The sequence below is a fragment of the Euprymna scolopes genome, chromosome 3 (genome assembly GCF_053919585.1).
Source record: "Euprymna scolopes isolate OS-2025 chromosome 3, ASM5391958v1, whole genome shotgun sequence".
Classification (NCBI taxonomy): domain Eukaryota; kingdom Metazoa; phylum Mollusca; class Cephalopoda; order Sepiida; family Sepiolidae; genus Euprymna; species Euprymna scolopes.
This window is the reverse complement of record NC_136484.1, coordinates 56,841,817-56,866,398: the sequence shown is the minus strand read 5'-3', so window position 1 is coordinate 56,866,398 and position 24,582 is coordinate 56,841,817. Positions and strand designations below refer to the sequence as shown.

Below are 24,582 nucleotides of genomic sequence, written 5' to 3'. Positions count from 1 at the left end.
TGTTGACTTTTTTCCTTTCTTCTTTTTTTTCTTTTACAAAAAAAAAAAGAACCCCAAAAAACTTCCGTTTTCCTTCTTTCTCTTTAGGTTATTATGTTGTGGGTTGGAAGAACTTGTATTTAATGTTGTATGACTATGTCTTGTTCTTTTATATTATTATTATTATTAGGAATTCATTATCGAAAAAAAAGTGTCTGTGTTATGTAGCTTCCACAAGGTGTGTTGAGGTAATCCCCGGCAGATCAACCAAACAAATGCTGAAGATAAAAAAAAAGCAAAACAAAAAAGCAAAAAAGGTGGTTTGAAAGAAGAAATAATTTCAAACAAGTTAAACAGGTTTGGGATAGAAAGTGTTCTTTTCCGTTTTTATTTATTTATTTATTTATTCATTTTTTTGTTTGTTTTTATCCCTCCTTTCTTATTCTTTTCTCTTTCTTTTCTTTTCTTATCTCTCTCTTTTTTCCTCTTTATTGTTTCACTTATTTCTTTTATTACCTTCTTTATTTCAATTGTTTCTCCTTCTTACCTTTTCTTGTTTCTTTATTTCTTTTTCTTGTCTTCCCTTTTATTGTATCTATTTTTTCCCTTTTCTTGGCTCTTTTTTTTTCTTTTGCTAGTCTGCTTTTTTATCGCATCTCTATTCTTCCTTTTTATTGCCTCTCCTACTTCCCCTATCTTGAGTTTCTTTTCATTTCTAGACTATTGAACGTGAAAAAAATGTGACGTCTTTACCGTTGCGTCCATCGCCAAACCGGAAGTGACGAAGGGTTAAATTAAGGCTAATCAACCGAAAAGAGGGGATAACTTTCGAAAATATCGTCGAAAAAAGCGACCCATCCTTGTAGAAAAGTGCCCAGTTATAGGTGAAGGAATTAATGTTTTTGGCCAATTTTTCGATATTTGTCTTCCGAAGGGTCGAGTTTCGAAACTATACTGATCTCGTGAAAATCCGAAAGTTTTAGGCAGACATACATACATACATGATGATTGCAACGTCTTGTCAGACGAGTGCCACTCCCTCGGACACTTAAAGTCCATGAGCCCAAATACCTGAGGGAGTATCTATACAAAGATGATGTTACAGAGTCTTAGCTTTGTACGACAGCTAAGTCTATCTCTCGGTTCAAAATGTTGAGATCTAGCAACAAGCAAGAGCAAGATAGCCAGCAACAAATCAAACTACAGACCAGCTTAATGCGGGTACTGTTTTGCTTCTCCTAGAAAGGTCGCCTTCACCACGGCTTACTGGAGCCCTCTCCACCCCAACATACATGCATACATACATACATACATACATACATACATACATACATTTAAACAGACAGGTGAGATTTATATTATAGATGTTCTCATGTTTTACTTCTCTGTTTTTCTTCTTTTTCTTAATTCTGTGCCTTTCTAATATGTCGTTCCCCTTTTTATACGTTTTCCTCTTTCATATAGTTATGTCCCCCTTCTTTCTATACATTACTTAATCTCTCATTCTTCCTATCTCTCCAATGTATTCATTTTTCTCAATTACTTTTTATACATCAAACGTTCTTTCATTATAACTCTCTTTGAACTTCCCCCGTTCTTTTTCCTTCATTTTTATTTTTCATTTTCCTCCAGTTCCCTCACTTTTTCTCGCCAATATTTTCCATAACTTTCTTTCTTTTCTTTCCTTCTCTTCTCTTTTCTTTTTATATTCTCTGTGAATTTATCTTCATTTTTTTTCTCATTATATATGAATGATGATCATTATATGCATATGTATATGGGGGGGGAGTGAATTTGTTGATGTGCCTAAATTTAGATATCTTTATATTTTTCTTCGTTTAGCCATTGTGTGTATATCTACTCTATAAAATTAAGTCGGCCTGTTTCTTAAAGTTAGAAATCGATAACCTTGAATCTAACAAATAGATATTTGATTTTGACTAACCATTTCCTTTTTCACTTTCCTTGGTCAGTGAAAAGTAGCTTTTACAAAATTAGTATGGAGCTGAATTAAGACACCAGATACTGCATACATAAAGGACAATGTTATTTCAGATACAGCTTCATAATTGTCGTGATCTAGCTAGGCTGTCGCAAATTCCAGTCCGTTAAGCAATGTATCCATTATTTGTTGAAAAATGGCTGATGCCTTACCCCCAAATGGTGGTCTTTTGAATTTGCACAAACTCCTATGAGTATTTATACAAAATTGCTTTGAGAACTTCTTGCCCACAAGTATTTGTAGATACGCATCACTTAAATCATGTAGCTTTCAAATCCAATGTAAACAAGTACTTGTTGAGCGATCCCCATAAATAATCAAATCCTACCCAATTTACATGATTAACGATTACTATGCTACCACTTTACATTCATGAATTCTTATCCTCGAGTAGCCTTCAGGCATTGATAAGTGGTGACTGACAAGTAAAAAAAAATTCTGTTGAGTTTAGCGAATATCTCTTTTAGACTATGCGGATGATATGTCTAATCCTTTAGTATCTGATTCAATCTTTTGAAAAGATCTGACTTCTTATTACAGCCCAATCACCCTGTTCTACTTTCGATAATTTACCCATTTCTCGAGTCTATTTAATTCCTCATTTATTTGATTTAATGGCATGAATAAAAAAAAACTTTTTATTTTATAAATGGGCTTAATATTTAGTGTTAATTCAAGCTTGAAAGTCATTGTTACATCTTATTAGTTCAACAAAGAAAAGAAACATTCCGAATATCTATCTTTTAATTCTTTTTTTTAGTCTGTCTGATTTAAGGTATATTTTGACACGCAGAGCTGCTGGCTTTATTGAATAACTGAAACTTCTACATCCAGTCTCTGCCAAAAAAAGCTGTCTGACTTGTTCATCACAAGCAGTTTCAATTTCAAAGTGTATTCTTTAATGTAACTTCAACTATTAGCTCGCCTTCAAAATTTATTTGTTCTCCGGTGACACATTTGGCTACATTCATTTTTGGTTCTCATCAAAGTTAGTTTTCCAATGTTTTACACGTTTAAAGAGCCATTATTGAAAAAGCTGAGCCGTAATCAACTTGCAATTTTATATCTTTATTCAATATTCTTACTTGCACAAACTTTATAATATTTTCACCTTCGTCACTTTAAAAAAATTTGATAACGTTTTTTTTTTTAACTCTGTAGTGTGTACTTTTATGCCTCATACGATCGTAAGTCCAACAATTTTTCATTTTATATGGGAAATCTTTGCACTAATTAAATTAGTCGCAACCAAAACGCGGTGTAAGAGCAAATTATTTTCCTTTTGTTTAACAAATTTCGTTGGTGAATTTATTTATCTTTACTACGGATTTTTCCACTATATTGCATTTCAGTTGTTGATTTTGTTAGTGCCTGGCCAGTTCCAAAATAACGCTTTTAAAATCCTCCATTTTTCGACACGTAAAATAGGCCACCGATTTTTTCACACGCACACACGCGAATATATATATATATATATATATATATATATATATATATATATATATATATATATATATATATATATATATATATATATATATATATATATATATAAATGTTGAGATTATTATTAACTTTTTTATTTCATTCTCAGTGAATTTTGCACTTTTTAGGATTGGATTTCATATTTGTCTTAGAGGAGAAATCGACGACAAAAGTATTTGTTTATTTGACTGTTAGTTTTGTAATTTATGTTTAAGGTTTTTGTGGCGCTTTATGAATTAAAATTGATTAAATTGTTCGGTTAATATCATAAACATTTTATAAATATGATTTTCTATGACTTTTACTGGAAGTTTTTTTTTTTTGTTTTAAATTTAAATATGAAATCTGGAAAATATGTTTCTGGCTTTTTCTGAAATCCAATATGGAGCCGTGAGATATTATTCATGCTGTTGGGAAATTCTGTTATTGTCGTGGACAATAAAAAAGACCCGAATAATTATCTGGTTTAGTTAATAATTTATCATAAATATCTTATAAATACCATTTTCTGGAACATTTCTGAATTCTTATATAGAGTTTTGAAATATCATTCATGTTGTTTTTGAATTTGTGGCCCGAAAGGGTCACTAAGAAATGTTATATATAGAAAGGGGGCAGACCTCGGTAATTAAAGAAAGACGTAAATAAGTTGGAAAATAATATTTATTAAAGAAAAAGGCTTGAATTGAGGGAGACAGTTGAGTCAGAGAAAAGTTCGGGCAGAGATTTCGGACAGAGAGGTGTTCGAGAGTTCGAAACCGTTAGAAAAGGAGTTCGCTGAAACCCTTTTGGAAGTGACCAGAAAGGGAAACAAGAAAATGTAATTCTAAAGGAAATTGAATTCCTGACCATCATCATCACCAGCTGATGTGCAGAAGATCATCAGGTTATTTATAAGTCTTCGTTTGTCATCATTCAACATGAAAGGTAATGCGTTTTGTGATTCGTCTTTGTAAAAGAACATGTGTATGTAACACCCTCCTTCCATAATGTTAACTGAATACTCTCCAAAGTGTTACCTGTGTGAATCCTCTTTCATTCTCATTTCCTATGTGTTATAAATATGGATCGGATATGCATTATAATTGTCTCATCGTCGTCTCCGTTATATGAATGTCTTGTCCCCACTACACAACAGAAATACTTTGATACAAATATGGTTTAGAAAAAGACAACAAGAAAGAATACATAGAGAATAAGAGTTGTGGCAGTTAACGCCAAAATAGCATACTACAAGATACGACAACACTACAAAAGTGACATTTCTCGGTATATTTATATGGTTCGATAGAGTATATAATGTGTATGGGTGAATCCTCACCACACACCGTCCCAAACCTTTTGTACTGTAAATATCTATCTTTTCCGCTTTGGGCCGTTAATATGTGAGTCGGTAAATGTCCTTTTTCTGTCGCTGTTTTGTTTTTGGATGAGTTGCGTCAGAATCGAATGTCTCAAAAGTGGCGTCGATCGACTCTTTTTGTGTCGCTAGTGTCGTCTGGGTGACATCTTTGTAGTACTTACCAACAAAACAAACGCCCACGTGTTTGTGCCTTGTATAGGCATGCGCAACAACAAAACTTCGGTTTTTATAAGCGGAAGTCTCGAGGTTGTCAGGAATCTACGAGCGCATGCGCAAGAGGAGGGATTGAGATAGTGGTATAAAAGGCAGGTCTAGTGAGAAGGTTGTTGTAGTTGTTGTCATTGGACGTTACAGTGACGCGTGCGTTAGCAGGTGATTAAGAAGCTGTTTTTGTTGTGTGTCAAGTCGCGCACCTCGGTGAAGATCGTATAAGTCGTGTACTTCGGTGAAGGTGAAGGTTATAATATTTTAAAAACTGGCTTTTGTAACGTTTATGAGTATGATTCAGACTTATATGATAAACACCATATCATCCGTCCTTTACAATTTGATTTGATTTCTTTAGTTACATCATCCATTGATTTCTAAATCACACCCGAATTCCGTCGTGCAAGTCCAGTTAATTTGGTATTTCTACGTTTATACAAAGAAACTGGAATGTTAGAGTTGATATAGTCGGACCAACTTCATATTTGTCAATCTTACTTGCGGCTCGAGTTAATATTGGTTTTTGTCTTTTCCTTAAAGCTTCAACCTCTTTATTTTCTTTTCGAAACAACTTCGTTTTGGTGCTACATTTTTGTAACGCTTTTATTTGCTGTTCAATTTTAAATTGTTCTTGTCGTAGCTGCATTATTTCTCAACGTCGTCTCGAATTATTTACGTTATTAAATTCCATATTCTCCTAGATTTGCTGTACGCACTTCATTTGATAAATCTTTGGTTGTTTTTTCATAGACAGTGTGTTTCGAAAGGATTTCGTATGAGACGTTTCCGTTTCTTGGATTTTGTTCAACTTACATATTACTGGTTAAAAAATCCTAGCGGTTAAAACTTCATCCAGTCCGTCTCAAATGAATTCTCAGACTTCTTTTAGTGTGAACGTCTTCAATTTTTTAACAGTTCTATTAAAATTTACTGCTAACAATAATTCGCCAGTAAAATTAATTCTCTTGTCAGTCACTGTGTGAGCTGACCTTATTGTTTTCTGCAAAGTCGGTTGTTAAGTTTCTCCCATGTATGCAAATTTATAATGGAAAGATCGGACCCACTTTTTTATTGAATATTTTACTTTCGGAAATTTTTGTTGGATTTTTTTCGTTGAATCTTGTTTTGCTTTTGCTTACAATACGAACGTTTTTGACGAAGTTTTATTCCGAAACAGACATAAATTTTCCCAATGTAATTCCTAACGTCAATTACATGATCTCGGACCAATTTCTTCTGATTTTGTGCAGTTCGCTCGTTTTGAAAATGCAGGTAGCAATTTTCTATTCTCTCTTTTATTAGCCGAGTATTTTTTTTAATTTATACTGAACATGTGATTGGTTATATTTCTTTTCTTTTTCAGGGGAGTAATTTTTGGATTTATATTTTACTTTCCTGACATGTACTACGTCTGATTCATCTATGCTTTAAGAATAGCTTCACAAACTACAATATAGTCGTCTTCAATTCCAACGTGAACAACATTTTCCCATTGACTACTGCACACTCATTAATCCTTATCATCGAGTGGCCTCCGGGCTTTGGTAAGTGGTGACTCCTTTGTAAAAATAAAAATGACAATTATTGCCGGTCGTAGGATTCGAACTCAGTTGCAAAGTCACTTTAGAGCCTGATATTCAACCATAGATTTGCATCAATAAATATATTATAGAATCAAAATCATGTAATGTGCTTTGATTTAAATTAGAATATGAATTCTATACACAAGGTTTAGTATTATTACATTTCGATTTTAATCTTCATAAGGGGAGACATAAAAGTAGTGTAAAGCTGTTCCGTTTTGGGAACTACTTTTACTCGTCATGTATAAAGTATTAAAATATAAGATTAATTTAATCAAGAGATTTTAAGAGAAGCTTTTATAAATTTTTCACTTCCCTTATTTCGTCTTTAATCCTCACATTTCATGAATGATGTATCATAAGAAAAATTGCTGTTTTCTGGGCTTAAATATATCCATATAACACATTGTTGGCTAGAGTTTGCTCTCAACGTAGTATTTTTCTTTAGCTCCTTACACCAAGTGGCTTCATGCCTTGTCTGGTGCGATTTCCATAAAATAAATCCGTTAGATAGACAACAGTGAGAAGAATCCTGCATCAGACGAAGGAACACGGAGAAAAAATAGTGTGAATGAGAACAAATGAAATAGTCACTTTGATAATATTAGAATATGCTTGTTTACATAGGACTTGAAGAAATATAGAATACTGGCAGATGTACCCGGCGTTGCCCGGTATTAAATGTAACATTAAATTCCTTAGAAAAAAAAATAAAACAGAAAGAAACTGAGACACGTTCATGCGAGTATTATGGGTTTTTTTTATAAACAGTTCACTTTGTGTAAGTAAAAAAAAAATACTCCAGCTGAGATCAAAACCAATAACTAAAAACAATGAGTCAAGTACGATAACCATTGGGCCAGATTTACATGGGCTTTATAAAGTGTTTTCAAACCTGATTATTCTTAACATAATGTGAAAGATTTGCACATGAGCAGTCATGAAACAGTTGACAAAAAGATAAAAATCCGATAACCCCCCTCAAGTACCAATTTTTCAATTTTTACTTCTTAGCAGCCTTTTTTTCCGGAAGAAAACCGATTAAAAAGTTTTCGTATGTCTGATTGACCTATATACCAAATTTCAAGTCTGTAGATAAAAAATTGTTGAATATATAGGTTGAGAGCTGTCCACACACACACACACACACACACACACACACACACACACACACACACATACACCCAGTCTCACTTTTATAGATATAATAGATAAACAAATCATATAAAAAGAATTTTGTGTGTGTCTGTGTGTGATATCGTTCCCTATAGACTCGAAAACGGCTGAGCCGATTTTTATGAAATTTTACACAAAGGTACTTTATATTTCTGGCAGTATTCTTAGATAGCATTTGTATCGGAATCTCTTCAATAAGTATCGATAATCGATAATAGAAATAATCCGATGACAAAAGGAACAGACGATTTTGGCCAAAGTGAACATCCTACACAGCGTAACATTTTTATAGATTATAGGTTATTATTTCTATAACAAAAAAAAAAGTCGATGTTCATAAACAGATGCTTGAGTCCAGTCCACATAAGAATTAAGGTCACATGTGCAAATCTGTGATAGCTATACAATACTTGTTTGTATTCAGTTTTGTTGATGTGTAGCTTTGGGTATTTACGCATTAGTAAATTTCTTTTTACCTAGAATTCTCTAAGCGTGAAAAATGTCTTTGTTGAATGAATGATAGTGAACGTTTATGCTTTGCTTAACGGTGAGAAAAGAGTGGTTTTTAGGCGGGGAGGATAGCGTGGGTCTACTCCCCATGAGACACAATGGAAGTAAATTTTGATAAAATATATTGAGACTATAAATAGAGGTATGAGGAGTACTTTAAAACGAAACATATTACATAGGCGCTATATATATATATATATATATATATATATATATATATATATATATATATATATATATATATATATATATATACAAGCAGTTCAGCCTGGCTTTGCTTGAGCCCTATGTACTGTTCATAACTTTATGTGTATATATATATATTAAAAATTTTGACTCATGTCTATGTAACTTACATATAAAATTTCAAGTGTTTGGACCTAAAATTGGCGGAGGAGTTTGGTAGAGTCTGCAAAGGTCAACTCTTTCAACTTTGACCTCTTGGCAGCCAAATTCTCGCATAAAAGCTGATTAAAAAGCTTGCTGCATGCCTGAATACCCCTTATGTAAAATTTCAAATGTTTGGAACAAAAAATTGGCTGAATAGTTTGCTAGAGACCGAAAAGGTAAAATCTTTAAAACTTTGACCTTTTGGCAGCCAAAATTTCGGCCAAAAACTGATTAAAAATCTTGCTGCATGTTTGAATACTCTTTATGTAAAATTTCAAATGTTTAGACCCAAAATTGACTGAATAATGTGCTAGAAACTGCAAAGGTCAAATCTTTGACCTTTTATCAGCCAAATTTTGAGCTAAAAACCGATTAAAAAGCTTGCCCTATGACTGTATGAATACACTTTATTTAAAATTTCAAATGTTTAGACTAATAATTGGCTGAGTAATTTTGTAGAGACCGTAGAGGATTTTTTTTTTAATTTGATCCCAATATATATATATATATATATATATATATATATATATATATATACACATATGCACGTAACATTTATTGTTTTGGTCTCAAATCAAATAAAAAAAAGTTTGATCCATGTCCAAATAACTTACATTTAAAATTTCAAATTATTAGACCCAAAATTGACAGAGGAGTTTGGTAGAGTTTTTAACGGTCAAATCGTTGAACTTTGACCCCTTGACAGACAAATTTCTGGCTGAAAAGCGATTACATGGATTTTCTCAAATCTCGATACCGTTTATGTCAAATCTCGAGTCTGTAAACTGAAAACTGACAGAGTAGTTTGGTAGGGAAATGTATATACACAAACACACAGACAGACAATTTCACTTTTATAGATATATAGATACATAGTAGAACCCCGAAATACAGCATTAAAGATTAGTAACAAATTACAGTACAGTATATAATATACATGTATAGAATCAAATAGCATTATAAATAATACCATAAGGCGGGGCAAATACCGTAACCAGGGGCCAGAAAAATATCGTATTCTACACCTGAATAACCGTAAACTGAAAAAAACGTATCCTAGTGCCACCGTATCCTGGGATTCTACTGGCCTATAATTACCTGTTTTGTCCCACCCCTCTTGCATATAATTACTTGTTTTGCCTCCCCCGTTGGCATATAGTTTTGACCCCCTCGCTCTCGCCAGCATATGATTACCTGTTTTGCCCGCCCCCCACCGCTGGCATATGATTACCTGTTTTGCCGCCCCCCCCTCACTGCTGGCATATCACAACCTGTTAAAACCTTCAAAATTCCAAAAAGCCTGCAAAATATTTATTTTCATTGAACTAATGCTTACACCCTTCAGATTAATGTTTACACAATTCCCCTATTTTTAAATTTAAATTTAATTTAACAATTTCTTTTCAATAATTTGAATAATAATAAGCATGTAAACATTAATCTGAAGGGGATAAAACATAAAGCGTTAATATGAAACAAAAGAAACCAAATACTTTTTTCAAAACAAAGACGTATAATTCAAATTATTAAAAAATGTTAAATCAAATTAATTGGCTACACAAACAAATATAATAATAAATTTGAATGAGAACATTTGGACACCTGAAAATGTTATGAAATGATAAAATCATTTTTATTTACTTTTTGTTGTTGCTAAAGTCTGAATTTTCATAAAAAAACATGGTTGTATCAAAGAGAGGATAGTCCAATGTAATTTTCTTTTCTTTTTCTTCATAATGTTATTATTAAGATGTCGAGCCTCTCAAAGCGAAAAAAAAAACGTCTTGTATCGGCGTTTTTTTACATCCTTGTGTGTAATTGCTCGGTTTAAGCGTAAAATCTAAGAAATGGAAAGTCACACATTTTAGAAAAGATTTTCTTTTTTTAAATTTAAATGAGAACATTTGAAATTTGAATTTATAAATTTAAATGAGAACATTTGAAAACATGAAAAGGTTAAGAAATGATAAAATCATTTTTATTTACTTTTTTATTGTTGTTAAAGTCCGAATTTTGAAAAAATATGGCTGTATCAAGGAGAGGATAGTCCGATGTAGTTTTCTTTTCTTTTTCTTCATAATGTTATTATTAAGAGTCGAGCTTACCGAAGAGAAAAAACGTCTTGTATCCGCATGTGTAATCGCTCGGTTTAAGCGCGAAATTTAAGAAATTTGTTGTAATGTTTCAATCCTTTTAAAAATAGTTTTAAAATAGTTAAAAAAATATTTATAAATTGAAAATAAGGTTATAAATTTATATTTTGTGAGAGAACTATCGCAAGGCATCAAGTCGGTTGAAAATTCACAAACATACTTTTCGCTTTTTTTTCGGCAAAATTATCAATAAATCTATCAAAATTAACTCTATCGACAAGTTCCCTCTCTATGGAGAGGATTGCCAAGTTTGTAAGCCTTGTCTAGCTCATTTTTGATCGAAGGTAGTTTTTTTTTATGAGCTTCAGTTTCAAGAAAGAGCGCTCACAGCTGACAACGCTAATAGCTCGGGTAAGGAAAATGCGCAGCAAGATCATAATATTAGAGACGGAATCCCCAAGGTGGTATCTCTGTATAAAGTTCAAAAGTTCAAGAGGTCCATTGATTTTGTTTTTTCCTGAAGCTTTTACAAAATACTGTAATCTCTTCCTTTAGGCAAAGAATTTATCTTATATATTTATATCTATATATTCGTCAACTTCACCAAGCTGACAATCATAATTATCATTAAGCAAATTTGGCGGTGTAAGAAGAACGTATTTATTTGCAAGATTGTGAACTTGTTGAAATCTACAAGATATTTCTTCAGTAAACCTGTCTATGAGAGACAGCATTTCCCGTCTCAACTCAGTATTAAATCCCAGTGCTGCATCAGTCAATCGTTCATCATCCATTCGTTTCTTTTTGCGGATACAATGCTCCATATTTATCTCCATTTCAGAGCAGAGTTGTTGTTTTTTTTTTACTCGTCTATTGCAGTGTCCACCATCTTTTCTCTATTCTGAAGAAGCAATCTCTCCACGCAGTCAGCCTGACAGAACTTTTCTTGAAGATACTTCTGGGCATCATTGATTTCTGGGAGAATAGTTTTCTAAAGGCTCAGAAATAAAAGAAACAGAAACGACAATATCGAGTTGAGAATTAAAGATGCATCTGATCTTGTGGTTGCATTTTCTCCTTCTGTGAGCTTTTCCAGGGTAATGACGACTTCCAATAATTTTTTACCACATCATTTACAGCATCTACTTGACTACTCCATCTAGTATTCACAGTCCGCTTGATACTTAGACCGGTCAACTGAATCAAGACATCCCAGCGATGTGTAGATGCAGAAAAGAACGAGAATAACCGGTCCAGTATGCCAAAAAATGTAACAGAGTGAACTGCTACAGAAGCGGCATGTACACAAGCCAGATTTAATAAATGGTTAGTGCATGGCACAAATACAGCTTTTGGGTTGATTTGGGAGATTCGTTTCGATCGGTGGCCTGCCATAATAGCAGCATTGTCAAATGCTTGGCCAATACAATCACCAATCTGAATCCCATCGTTTTCCAGTTCTCTCAAAATCAGTTTAGAAATGTCCTCCGCGTTTTTACCTTTTGTCTCGATGAAGCGGAGAAACGACTCCTCCATTGTTACTTTATTTTCGTCAATTTTTATGTAGCGCAATACCTCACTCATCTGGTCCTTGTGAGATACATCAGGAGTACGATAAAAAAAATTATGCAAAAATATTGGCTTCCCTTGATCTGATCGATGATTTTCTTTCTCACCTGCTTTGCCAAAATGCTCACAAATTCATTTTGAATGTCTGGTGACAGATAAGAAGTAGCGATTTTCTTTCCCAGGTTAACTTTCACCAAATGTTCACGGAGCACAGGGTCATAGTTGGCCAATAAATTTACCAATTCTAAAAAATATCCCTTTGTTTTCTTGATCTCTTTCATCATTATGGATGTCTTCCCGATGACCCTGTAGTGCCAGATTCTGCTTGGCGAGAAACCTGATGCTGTTCAGCAATCTAGCTATAATTTCCCACCACTTCTTAGTTTTCTTCTCAATAAAATGTTGCTCTACTTTGTCAACTGCCTTTCCTTCAACAAGTCGGATCTCTAGATGCTTCCAGTTAAGAAAGGCTTGAGCATGAGATGTGCTAACTTCATGTTCATATACTTTTGGGTTTAATTTCCACAAATTCGTAAAACCCACATCAGCAGAAAAATCTCGACAGTCCAGTTGAAAACAGTCTGCAGCAGAAGCAACATAAGGTTACTCTTGAAGGCGAATACACCATCCATGTTCTCAAAATTTTCTCACCATTGCACAATTCCCGAGAGAATCATTTTTTAGGATTGCGTAAGCATGAAACACTAGTGTCTGTACATATAAAGAATAATTATTGTTTATCTAGAATTATCAAGCCCATTTAAGAATACTTAAGGATGAGTACTGTCTGCGGAATGATAACTAAAATTTAAAAAAATAGCGTTTATGCAATGTTCACGACTTCTACTCCTTCAAACACTCTAGATTGTGTAATGTATTCGCCTTTTATTCCTGTGGAAGTTGTTTAGTGGGCATGTGGTAAAGACTTAGAAATTGGAGCAAAAAGTGGCTTTGTGACTGGGTTTGAATCTCATGATCGGTAGGAATTGTTACCCCCTACACTGATGATTGCGTAAGCATGAAATACTAGTATATGTAAGTATAAAGAATGATTATTTTTAATTATAATATATATATATATGATTTTTATATCATATATATTATAATATATATATGATTTTTATATCATATATATTATAATATATATATTATTTTTTTATTATAATATATATATATATATATATATAAAATATAATTATCCACTGACACGTGTTTCGTCGTCTACGACTCATCAGAGTGGCTGAATCTAAATATATATACATATGTACATATTAGGCTTCATTCTAGTGGCTTAATTTTTTTTTTCTAAATCATTTTTTTCTAAATCAAAGACTTTTGTACAATTGTATGGGCCGTTTCATTTACAGAAGGACATCAGACCATCGTATATTAATTCCGGATATTTCATCTATTTACCTTCCATACACAAAAGTTCTCTTTGTATATATATATATATGAGATAAGAATAGTGGAAATAGTATTGCGACGAAATGAAAAAGGAACAAACAAATTTATGTGTTTATCGACGTTTCATCTTCATTTTGAGACTTCCTCTGGATGAATGGAATTAAGAAAACAAAACATCAGTACAAATATTTGTGCTGGTGGTTTGTTCCTTTATTTTTATATATTTTTATTCAATTTTCACCCCAAAAAAGGCACAGTACTACTTTGAAGTAGGAGGCTACTATTGAGGACATAAGTTGCAGGGATATTATGAAGGGAGGTAGGCAGAAAGATGTCTGTTCACATTACACTTCAACTTCTGCATATCAGTAAGTTGTGAAAGCAGGATCTCTCGAAAGGGAGTTCCAAAGTCTAGCAGTTCTGGGGAAGAAACTATTTTTTTTTTTTTTTTTTTTTTTACAAAGGCATCACCACATTATCAAGGCCCAGAGGCCACTCAAGGATAAGGGTTAAAGAGTGTACAGTAGAAGTTGGTCAATATAGTAATCATTAGTAATGAAAATTTGGTAAATTTAATAACTTATATGGAACGGCTCATCAAGAACTTATTTACTTTAGACTTGAACAAAACCATATTGTAGTCAGCCGGAAAGCAGGAAAACGGAAGACAATTCCACAGGCGTGCAGTTCTAAGAAAGAAGCTTTGTTCATGGAATCTACGTTTAGGTTTAGGCACAGATAAAGAGTGGGGGAAATTATTGATAGTGTTTACAGCTAGACGAGTGTATCTTGTGAAAGTTTGGCGAGGGGGGACCATAGATTGAAGCTCAGTTGAACACTTTCCATGAAAATAACGATACATCAGAGACAAACTCGCAACATCTCTTCTGTGAGATAGAGGTTGCAAGGAGGAGAAAAGGACATCTCCTACGAGGCTACGAAGTCTATTTTGAACTCTATCAAGGCAGGACAAGTTCTTTCTAGCAGCTCCTGCCCAGATGTGGCAACAGTATTCCATCCTTGGACGTACCTGGCTCTTATATAGATAGAGAATAGCATCAGCAGTGAGATATCTACTGGATCGATAGAAAGATCCCACCATTTTTCCAGCGGCCTTGGCAACAGATTTGATATACGTGTTCCATTTAAGATCAGGAGTAATGGTCAAGCCCAGAAGCTTGTCAAAACTTGAGGCCTCCTGAAGACGAGAGCCATTCATTTCAATTGATGACAAATGTGGATTAGAATGTTGATGATGTAAAGAGAGAAGCTTGGTTTTAGATGCATTAAAAGTAACCAGCCACTCCTTTCCCCATTGTACTACGTGCTCAAGATCAGAGGAGAGAGAATTGGAGAGAACTTGCTCGTTTACTGTCTTAGATGTGGTACCATAAATGGTAGTGTCGTCAGCATAAATGTCTACAAATGATGTAAGGATATGATTTGGAAGATCATTAATGTAGATCAGGAAAAGAGTTGGGCCCAGGATGGATCCCTGAGGGACACCGGCATTAATATTGTGAGCTTCTGATTTTTGCCCCTCAACTACTACTCTTATGAATCTATCAGAAAGAAATGATTTAATAATTGAGAAGACTTTTCCAGCTATACCATAGCTAGCGATCTTATGAAGTAAACCTTTATGCCATACCCTATCAAAGGCTTTAGATATGTCAAGAGCAATTGCCCTAGAAAGATTGCCACCGTCGAGAGATTTGCTAATCCTATGCGATATAACTGTAAGGACATCTGCTGTAGATCTAGCAGAACGGAAACCATATTGAGTGTCACTAAGAAGGTTATTTTTGTTGAGATGTTTGATTACTTCTGTATTTAATACAGATTCTAGCAACTTACTCATGACGCACAGGAGACTTATTGGCCTGTACTGAGAGGGGGATGAGCGATCACCTGAATTCTTAAATACAGGGCATACTGATGAGATTTTCCAGGGAGATGGGAAACTATTCTCCTTAAGACAACGTTTAAACAGTTTTGTAAGTATGGGCGCTAGTTCAGGTTGAAGTTTTTTGAGTACTATGATTGGAATACCATCAGGGCCAGTTGCTTTACTGGAATCAAGGTTTTTGATTAGTTTGGCAACATCACGTACAGATATACGTATATCACATAGCGTGTTTTCTGATACAAGAGGAAATATTGGGGGTTGGCGGTCTTGGTCGCAAAGGGTAGAATTAGCTGCAAAGTTCTTGACAAAGAGTTTGGCTTTGTCTGATGCTGACGAGATTACCTCAGATCCATTGATAATAGTTGGGATGGAGCACACGCTTCTGTTCAGGATTCTGTTTGCTATTTGCCAAAACTGGTGGGAACCAAGCCGCTGCTCAGCTACTTTGGACTTAACAGATTGAGCATACAACTTTCTTGCGTTCCTTATTACTTTCTTACAATGGTTGCTGGCAGTCCTGAAAACGGCTTTAGTTTCCATACATCTATTACGTTTGAAGCAGTGGAAAAAGTGATTTCTGTGCGCAATGGCAGCAGCACATTCTGGAGAGAACCATGGCTGGCTGTTAGGTTTTTGCTGAAACTTTTTAGAGGGTATGAAATGGTCAATACCTACAATTAACCATTCAGTTAGGTCTAATACTATAGAGGACACATCCTTTTTAAACATGGAATGCAGAGGTAGATCAGATATAAATGTACGGAAGCTATCCCAGTCAGCCTTAGTGTATCGATATACTGTACGATGAAGAGGTACGTCTGGGGACTTATTACATTTCATTTTTATCTTAATTGATACAACAGAGTGGTCGGAAGATCCAAGAGGCGACAGAACAGAAACTGAACATAGTTCAGGGCAAGTTGTGAGAAAAAGGTCTAGTAGGCTCGCATACTGGCCGTCATTATCGGGCACACGGGTAGGTTCCTGAACAATCTGAGTGAGGTCATAGGCAATGGAGAAATCATGACAGAACCTCCCCTCATCATCGGTCTTGTTTGAGTGGGTCAACCATTCGACGTTGTGAACATTGAAGTCTCCACATACGTGAATGTTAGCTGAAGGATAAGTAGAAAGGACTTGGTCAATTTTCTCAGATATGCTTTGAAAGATAGTAACTCCGCTGTTGTGGGGGCGATAGAGAGTAAATATAAATGCAGTAGTGTGAGCTAAAGCAACCCGGAAGCACATATAAGGTAAGTTAGGATCTTCCCTGGAGATGTCCCTCCCACATGGAAAGCTATCTTTAATATAGGCACATATTCCATGCCCATGGCGATCTTGGGGGTCAGATTTAGAAGTTAAGTTAGAGTATCCTGTAATTGCAAACTCATCAAGGGAAATAGCCTGTCCAATGCCAGTTTCACTTAAAAATAAAAGGTCTGGTTTAGTCTCCTGTAATTGGGTTTCAACCTCTGGAAGGTTAGAACGTAGACCCCTGATGTTGGAGAAGGAGACATGGTAGTAGGGGTCTACGTTGGAAGTTGGAGAACCGGGTTTAATCGTGTATTTTTTCTTGAAACTTGTCATGATGAAATTTTGGAATTTGTGGACTAGGTCGACAGATTTACTTAGAGCAGGACAGAGAGGGGAAACTAAGAGAGAAAAAGAAACGAAGAATTTTTTTTTTTTTTTTTGTACCACATGATAAGGTAAAGCCGTAACAATTACCCACTAGTATGGCATCGAGAGGCCCCACCAGAAGCTACTGCATGGTCCAGATTCCATTCACCAAATGGCAATACAGCAGCCCCAGTACTTTGCACCTGCTGATAGGACAGCCTCCTTAGTGGTTAATCCAAGGTTCGGGTCCCTGACTATCAGGCGGATAACGTCAGCCCAGACAAAACGTTTACCTCCAGCACCCTTACTAGTGACATGGCTACAAGGATAGACATAGAAACAGAAAATTTCCACCAACTCTGCCAACTGTTCGCGCAAAAATACTGCCAACCTAGAAAACAGCTTTTTCTTCTCCCTTTGTCAGAAAAATCACTCATTTAAAAATGAGGACTGAGGGACAAATAAGAAGAAGCGAGAGTAACAGGAGCTGCCGATAACGCATCCACAATGCGTTTTCTACTCTCCATTAAAAAAAAAAAAAAAAAATAAAAAAAATAAATAAATAAATAAATAAATAAAAAATAAAAAATAACTATTAAGTATTGTACTTAATAAAAGTCCAACGGACCTGTTTAAGGGAAAGTATGGTGATAGATTCCCCTCCCACGAACAAAAAATGAGTACAATTAGGTAATCTATTTTTGCAATCAACTCGGTAGATAAATAAACATTTATGGACGAGAAAAAAAAAAAAAAAAAAAAAAAAAAAATTAAAGCTAGCATTTAATACAACAGAAATACATAAATTAAATACTGAAATAAAATGTAGTTATTAATATTTGAATCTTAAAATAAAAAGTGCGAATTAGTAGAGAAAATCTCTTATCACAACAACGCATTCCGTCTCCAAACTAGTGAAGAATTTAACTTTTAATAGCGTTCAGAAGATTTTTTTTTTAAATTAACCGTTAAGAGAAAGCGTGATTTTATTCTGAACTTTAACTAATCACGTTTTAAGCAACTTATGATATAAAACAAAATCGGATGGGGGGGGGTTCTTCCGAAGTTAGTTGGTGACGATTATAAGTAATTGCGAGATAAGATGGGAGCCAGAAATTAGGGGTGGGGGACTGAAAATGATAATATAATGGATTGATTATACAATATTTAAGATCAACTTGGTAGATAAACATTTATGGACGAGAAAAAAAAAAAAAAAAAATTAAAGCTAGCATTTAATACAACAGAAATACATAAATTAAATACTGAAATAAAATGTAGTTATTAATATTTGAATCTTAAAATAAAAAGTGCGAATTAATAGAGAAAATCACTTATCACAACAACGCATTCCGTCTCCAAACTAGTGAAGAATTTAACTTTTAATAGCGTTCAGAAGATTTTTTTTTTAAATTAACCGTTAAGAGAAAGCGTGATTTTATTCTGAACTTTAACTAATCACGTTTTAAGCAACTTATGATATAAAACAAAATCGGATGGGGGGGGGTTTCTTCCGAAGTTAGTTGGTGACGATTATAAGTAATTGCGAGATAAGATGGGAGCCAGAAATTAGGGGTGGGGGACTGAAAATGATAATATAATGGATTGATTATACAATATTTAAGATCAACTTGGTAGATAAACATTTATGGACGAGAAAAAAAAAAAAAAAAAAAAAAAAATTAAAGCTAGCATTTAATACAACAGAAATACATAAATTAAATACTGAAATAAAATGTAGTTATTAATATTTGAATCTTAAAATAAAAAGTGCGAATTAATAGAGAAAATCACTTATCACAACAACGCATTCCGTCTCCAAACTAGTGAAGAATTTAACTTTTAATAGCGTTCAGAAGATTTTTTTTTTAAATTAACCGTTAAGAGAAAGCGTGATTTTATTCTGAACTTTAACTAATCACGTTTTAAGCAACTTATGATATAAAACAAAATCGGATGGGGGGGGGGTTTCTTCCGAAGTTAGTTGGTGACGATTATAAGTAATTGCGAGATAAGATGGGAGCCAGAAATTAGGGGTGGGGGACTGAAAATGATAATATAATGGATTGATTATTTATTGGAGTAAATGGCTTTCTTACACCTAGGGATCTCTACTGTGTAGGAGTGGGATTTAACTGCTTGTTGGGTTTGTCGGGGGAATTCACGTCAAGAGGGTACACGTGCTTGTAGTGCATCAGAGCATTTACCATTAAAATACTTGCGGGACAGGCAGAGGAATGCAACATCTCGTCGCTGGGACAGAGGCTGAAGCTTAGATACCAGTTCAGGACCTATTAGGTTGGCGACTCTCTTTTGAACTCTGTCCAGGAGTGAGAGACTAGTAACAGATGCACCAGCCCAAATGTGACAACAGCACTCCATACATGAGCGAATGGTGACCTTATAGAGGTACAGGATACTTTCCAGGCGTAAGTAGCTATCTAGCACAGTAGAGAGAGCCCACCTTTTCGCAGCAGCCTTGGCAATGCTCTCAATGTATCTTTTCCAACTCATGTTCTCTGTGAACGTTAGGCTGAGGAGCTTAAAAGAAGCACTTTCATGTAATGTGATTTTGGCCATTGCTATTGGTGGTAGAACTGTTTTTTATGTAATTATTAAAGGAAACGAGCTTAGTCTTGGAAGCATTGAATGTGACCATCCATTTTTGTCCCCATTCCACTACAGATTAGAGGTCTTCATCTAGTGTTTCTGCCATTTCCTTAGATATGTGTTTATTTGTTTTCCCCTCGTGCCTGTTATAGAGTGTGGTGTCATCAACAAATATACTCATCTCAGAGACAATTTTATTAGGGAGGTCATTTATTTTTTTTATTTAATTTTTTTTTTTTTACAAGGTGATCACCACTTATCAAGGCCCGGAAGCCACTCAGGGATAAGGGTTATTGTAAGTACAGTACATTAGTGTGGAGATTTAATAAAGTGTCTACTTAAGGGGGCGGTTCATCAGGAATTCTTTTATGTTGGACTTGAAGACATCCAGGTTGTAGTCAGGTGGGAAGCAGGCAGACGGAACAGAGTCCCACAGGCGTGCAGTTTTCTAAGAAAGAAGCTTTGTTCATGGAATCTACGTTTCGATTTAGGCATAGATAAAGAGTGGGGAAAGTTTTTGACAGTGGATTCAGCTAGACGGGTGTTTTTTGTAAAAGATTGGCAAGGGGGGGCAGAGATTGGAGTTCAGACGAGCACTTGTCATGGAAATAACGATAAAACAACGATAGGCTCGCAACGTCTCTTCTGTGGGAGAGAGGTTGCAGGGAAGAGAAAAGGGCATCCCCCACTAAGCCACAAAGCCTATTTTGTACTCTGTCAGGCAGGATAGGCTGTTTTTAGCAGATCCTGCCCAGATATAGCAGCAGTATTCCATCCTTGGACGTACTTGGCTTTTATATAGCTAGAGAATTGCATCAGTAGTGAGATATCTTCTGGAGCGGTAGAAGGATCCTACCATCTTTCCAGCGACCTTGGCAACAGACTTGATGTACGTGTTCCATTTCAGATCAGGAGTGAAGGTCAAGCCCAGAAGCTTGTCAAAACATGGGGCTTCTCCTAGACGAGAGCCATCCATTTCAATTGATGCCAGATGAGAATCAGAGCGTTGATGATGTAAAGATAGGAGTTTGGTTTTAGATGCATTAAAGGTAACCAGCCACGTCTTCCCCCACTTAGCCACGCGCTTGAGATCAGAGGAGAGAGAATCAGAGAGAGCTTTGTCATTTACAGCGTTTGATGTGTTGCCGTAGATGGTCGTGTTATTAGCATAGATGCCAATGAATGATTTAAGTATGTGCTTAGGGAGATCATTGATGTAGATCAGGAAGAGAGTTGGGCCCAGGATGGACCCTTGAGGGACTCCAGCATTAATACTGCAGGCCTCTGATTTTTGTCCATCAACCACTACTCTTATGAGCCTATCAGAGAGAAATGATTTAATGATAGAGAGAACATTTCCGGTTATACCGTAGCTGGAAATCTTGTGAAGTAGGCCTTTATGCCATACCTTGTCGAAGGCCTTTGATATGTCAAGAGCAATTGCCCTAGAAAGGAAACCTTTATCAAGAAAAAAATTATATATATATATATATACAAATCCTATGAGATATAACCGGTAGCACATCTGCAGAACGGAAACCATATAGCGTGTCACTAAGAAGGTTATTTCTGCTGAGGTGGTTGACTATTTCTCTATTTAATATGGATTCCAGCAACTTACTTATGACACACAGGAGACTTATTGGTCTTTACTGAGAGGGAGATGACTTATCACCTGAGTTCTTAAATACAGGGCATACTGATGAGGTTTTCCAGGGTGTTGGAAAGCACTTCTCCTTAAGGCAACGCTTAAACAGTTTCTGGTTGAAACTTTTTTAACACTATAATTGGGATGCCGTCAGGGCCAGTTGCTTTGCTGGAATCAAGGTTCTTGATTAGCTTGGCGACCTCATGCACAGATATTTGTATATTACCTAGCGTGTTCTGTGTTATAGGAGGAAATATGGGGAGTTGATGGCCTTCGTCACATAGGGTAGAATTAGCTGCAAAGTTCTTGGCAAATAGTTTGGCCTTGTCTGAAGCTGACGAGATGACCTCTGGTCCATTGATAATGGTTGGAATAGAACGCACACTTCTGTTCAGGATCCTATTTGTTATTTGCCAAAACTGGTGGGAACCAAGCCACTGATCAGCTACTTTGGATTTAACAGATTGGGCGTATAGCTCTCTTGCATGTTTTATTACTCTTTTACAGTGGTTGCTGGCGTTCCTGAAAGCAGCTTTAGTATCAGTGCATTGCGTTGGTAGCTATGGAAAAAGTGATTTCTGTGTGCGATGGCAGCAGCACATTCTGGGGAGAACCATGGCATGAATCTTTCTATGCCTACAATAAACCATTCGGTCAGGTCTGATACTATAGAGGGCACATTCTTTTTAAACATGGAATGCAGAGGTAGATCCGATATAAATGTACGGAAGCTATCCCAGTCAGCCATGGAGTATCGGTATATAGTACGTTGGAGGGGTACGTCTGGAGACTTCTTACATTTAATTTTTATCTTAACTGATACGACGGAGTGGTCGGAGGATCCTAGAGGAGAAAGAACAGAACATGAACATAGCTCAGGAGAAGTTGAGAGAAAAAGGTGTAGGAGGCTTGCATATTGACTTGTAGTATTGGGCACACGGGTGGGCTCGCGAATAATCTGAGTGAGGTCATAAGCAATGGCAAAATCATGACAGAACCTCCCCTCATCGTCCGTTTTATTTGAGTGGGTCAGCCATTCCACGTTATGGACGTTGAAGTCACCACAGATGTGGATGTTAGCCGAGGGATGTGCAGAAAGGATGTGGTCTATTTTCTCGGATATGCTCTTAAAGATAGTAACTCCGCTGTTATGGGGCCAATAGAGGGCAAATATAAATGCAGTGGTGTAAGCAAGTGCAACCCAGAAGCACATATAAGGTACATTAGGATCTTCTCTAGAGATATCCCTGCCACATGGGAAGCCATCTTTAATGTAGGCACATATTCCATGCTCATGGCGATCTTTGGGGTCAGATTTAGAAGTTAAGTTAGAGTATCCGTTAATTATGAACTCATCTAGGGAAGTGGTCGGCCCTATGCCAGTTTCGCTTAGAAAGAATATGTCCGGTTTCGTCTCACATCTGCGGTAGATCTTGCAGAGCGGAAACCATATTGTGTGTCACTTCTTAAAACTTTTTATATCACGTCTAAATTATAATATCGAAGAGTTACAAACGGGGGTTGCGTGTGTATTTAATTTGCTCGACTTTGAAAAGATAAATATTCAACATTTTTTGATCACTGCATGTGCATTAAGCTTTTTCGTATAATAAAAGTGAAACTAATTCTGGCGCCATTTTCCGGTCGCGATCGCCCGAAAGCAATCAGATTTGATCAATGTGGAGTTTCTCCTTATATCAGACAATTGCTATTCAATTTGGACAATCCCCTTTTTATGGGGAGCTGGTTTTCCCCACAACATCTTGGGGAAACAAAAAATAAAAAATCCTACCTCGCGGTAAATAAAATACTGCCCCGCAGTCAAAGTTGACCTCATTAAGTAGGGGCACCTGCCAATTCGTAATACTTAATAAATTCAATCATTTTTCTGTTACTATTTCATGGTGGCCCAGTGGATAACGTCGCATGTTTTTTTTTTTCACACTTTAATTTCCAACTTCGACTGAAGGGTTTAGGTTCGATACTTGATACTTACCTACGAAAACTTTTTTTTATTTTAATCCCCCCCTCTCCGACACAAGCACCCAGGTGTTTTGATTTATCCAAAACCACACACTTCCAAACACCCGGGCAACGCCGGGTACCCACCGCTAGTTTATTATATAAATGCCACGTGTTTCTTTAAATGTATGCATGTATATGTAAACATGTATATGTATGTATGTAATGTTTGTATGTCTGCCTAAAATATATAAACAGATAAAAAAATATGGTACCTTGTTGCAAAGTAAAAAAAGTATAGTAGTCGATCATAGTTGAGGGCCACTATTATCCTAGAATTACTCCACTTACCCTTGATCCTAACATTATAATACTGAGTTTTTAGCAAGGAGGCATCAAATACCAATTTTCAAGTTTTTGGTATGATTCAACTGAGGATTGAACCCTGGTCTCTCAGCATATTAGTGAACACTTACACCATTGAGTAGTAAATTAGAACCAGAGTGTGGCAGCATAAATGTGTGAAGGTGACTTACCTCATTCTAAAGAGAGTCTATTTTTCTTTGCCATATAGAGCATCAATGTGAAAGAAAACATTATTTGGCCATTCTGAAAAGAATTCGCTAATATGTCTACTTATATTTAAAAGGCATGCTCTGCGTGTGTGTGTGTGTGTGTGTGTGTGTGTGTGTGTGTGTGTAAGAGAGAGAGAGAGAGAGAGAGAGAGAGAGAGAGAGAGAGAGAGAGAGAGTTTTCTATATACTCTGAGACGGCTGGGCAGATTTTTTATGAACTTTTACATAAATATACTTTATGTGTCTGGAGTGTTCTTAGGTTTTATGTCGGAATGCCTCTGATAAGTATCGAAAATTGATCATAAACGACTGAAAAATCCGATTAAAGAAGGAACACACCATACAAGGAGAAGGCCTGGTGTATAGAATCAACAGTAGGTTCTTTGATAAAACAAGGTCGCGGTCGATATGAATGCTTCTGTTTGGAACACAATTGAACCATAATACTTGACTTTTGCATTTGAAACTTTAATCCAAGCTTTTATATAAAATAA

General features: G+C 35.6%; 1 protein-coding gene across 1 annotated transcript in view; it reads right to left on the bottom strand.

The window, feature by feature from the left end:
- The window catches only part of LOC145255595 (uncharacterized), a 111,423-nt gene extending 111,147 nt beyond the window's left edge, over positions 1–276 (bottom strand). The window contains exon 1 of the mRNA XM_080114081.1: positions 1–276. This exon is cut by the window's left edge and continues 641 nt beyond it. The gene's annotated coding sequence lies outside the window, so the exon portion shown is untranslated.
- Positions 277–24,582: the final 24,306 nt, after the last annotated feature.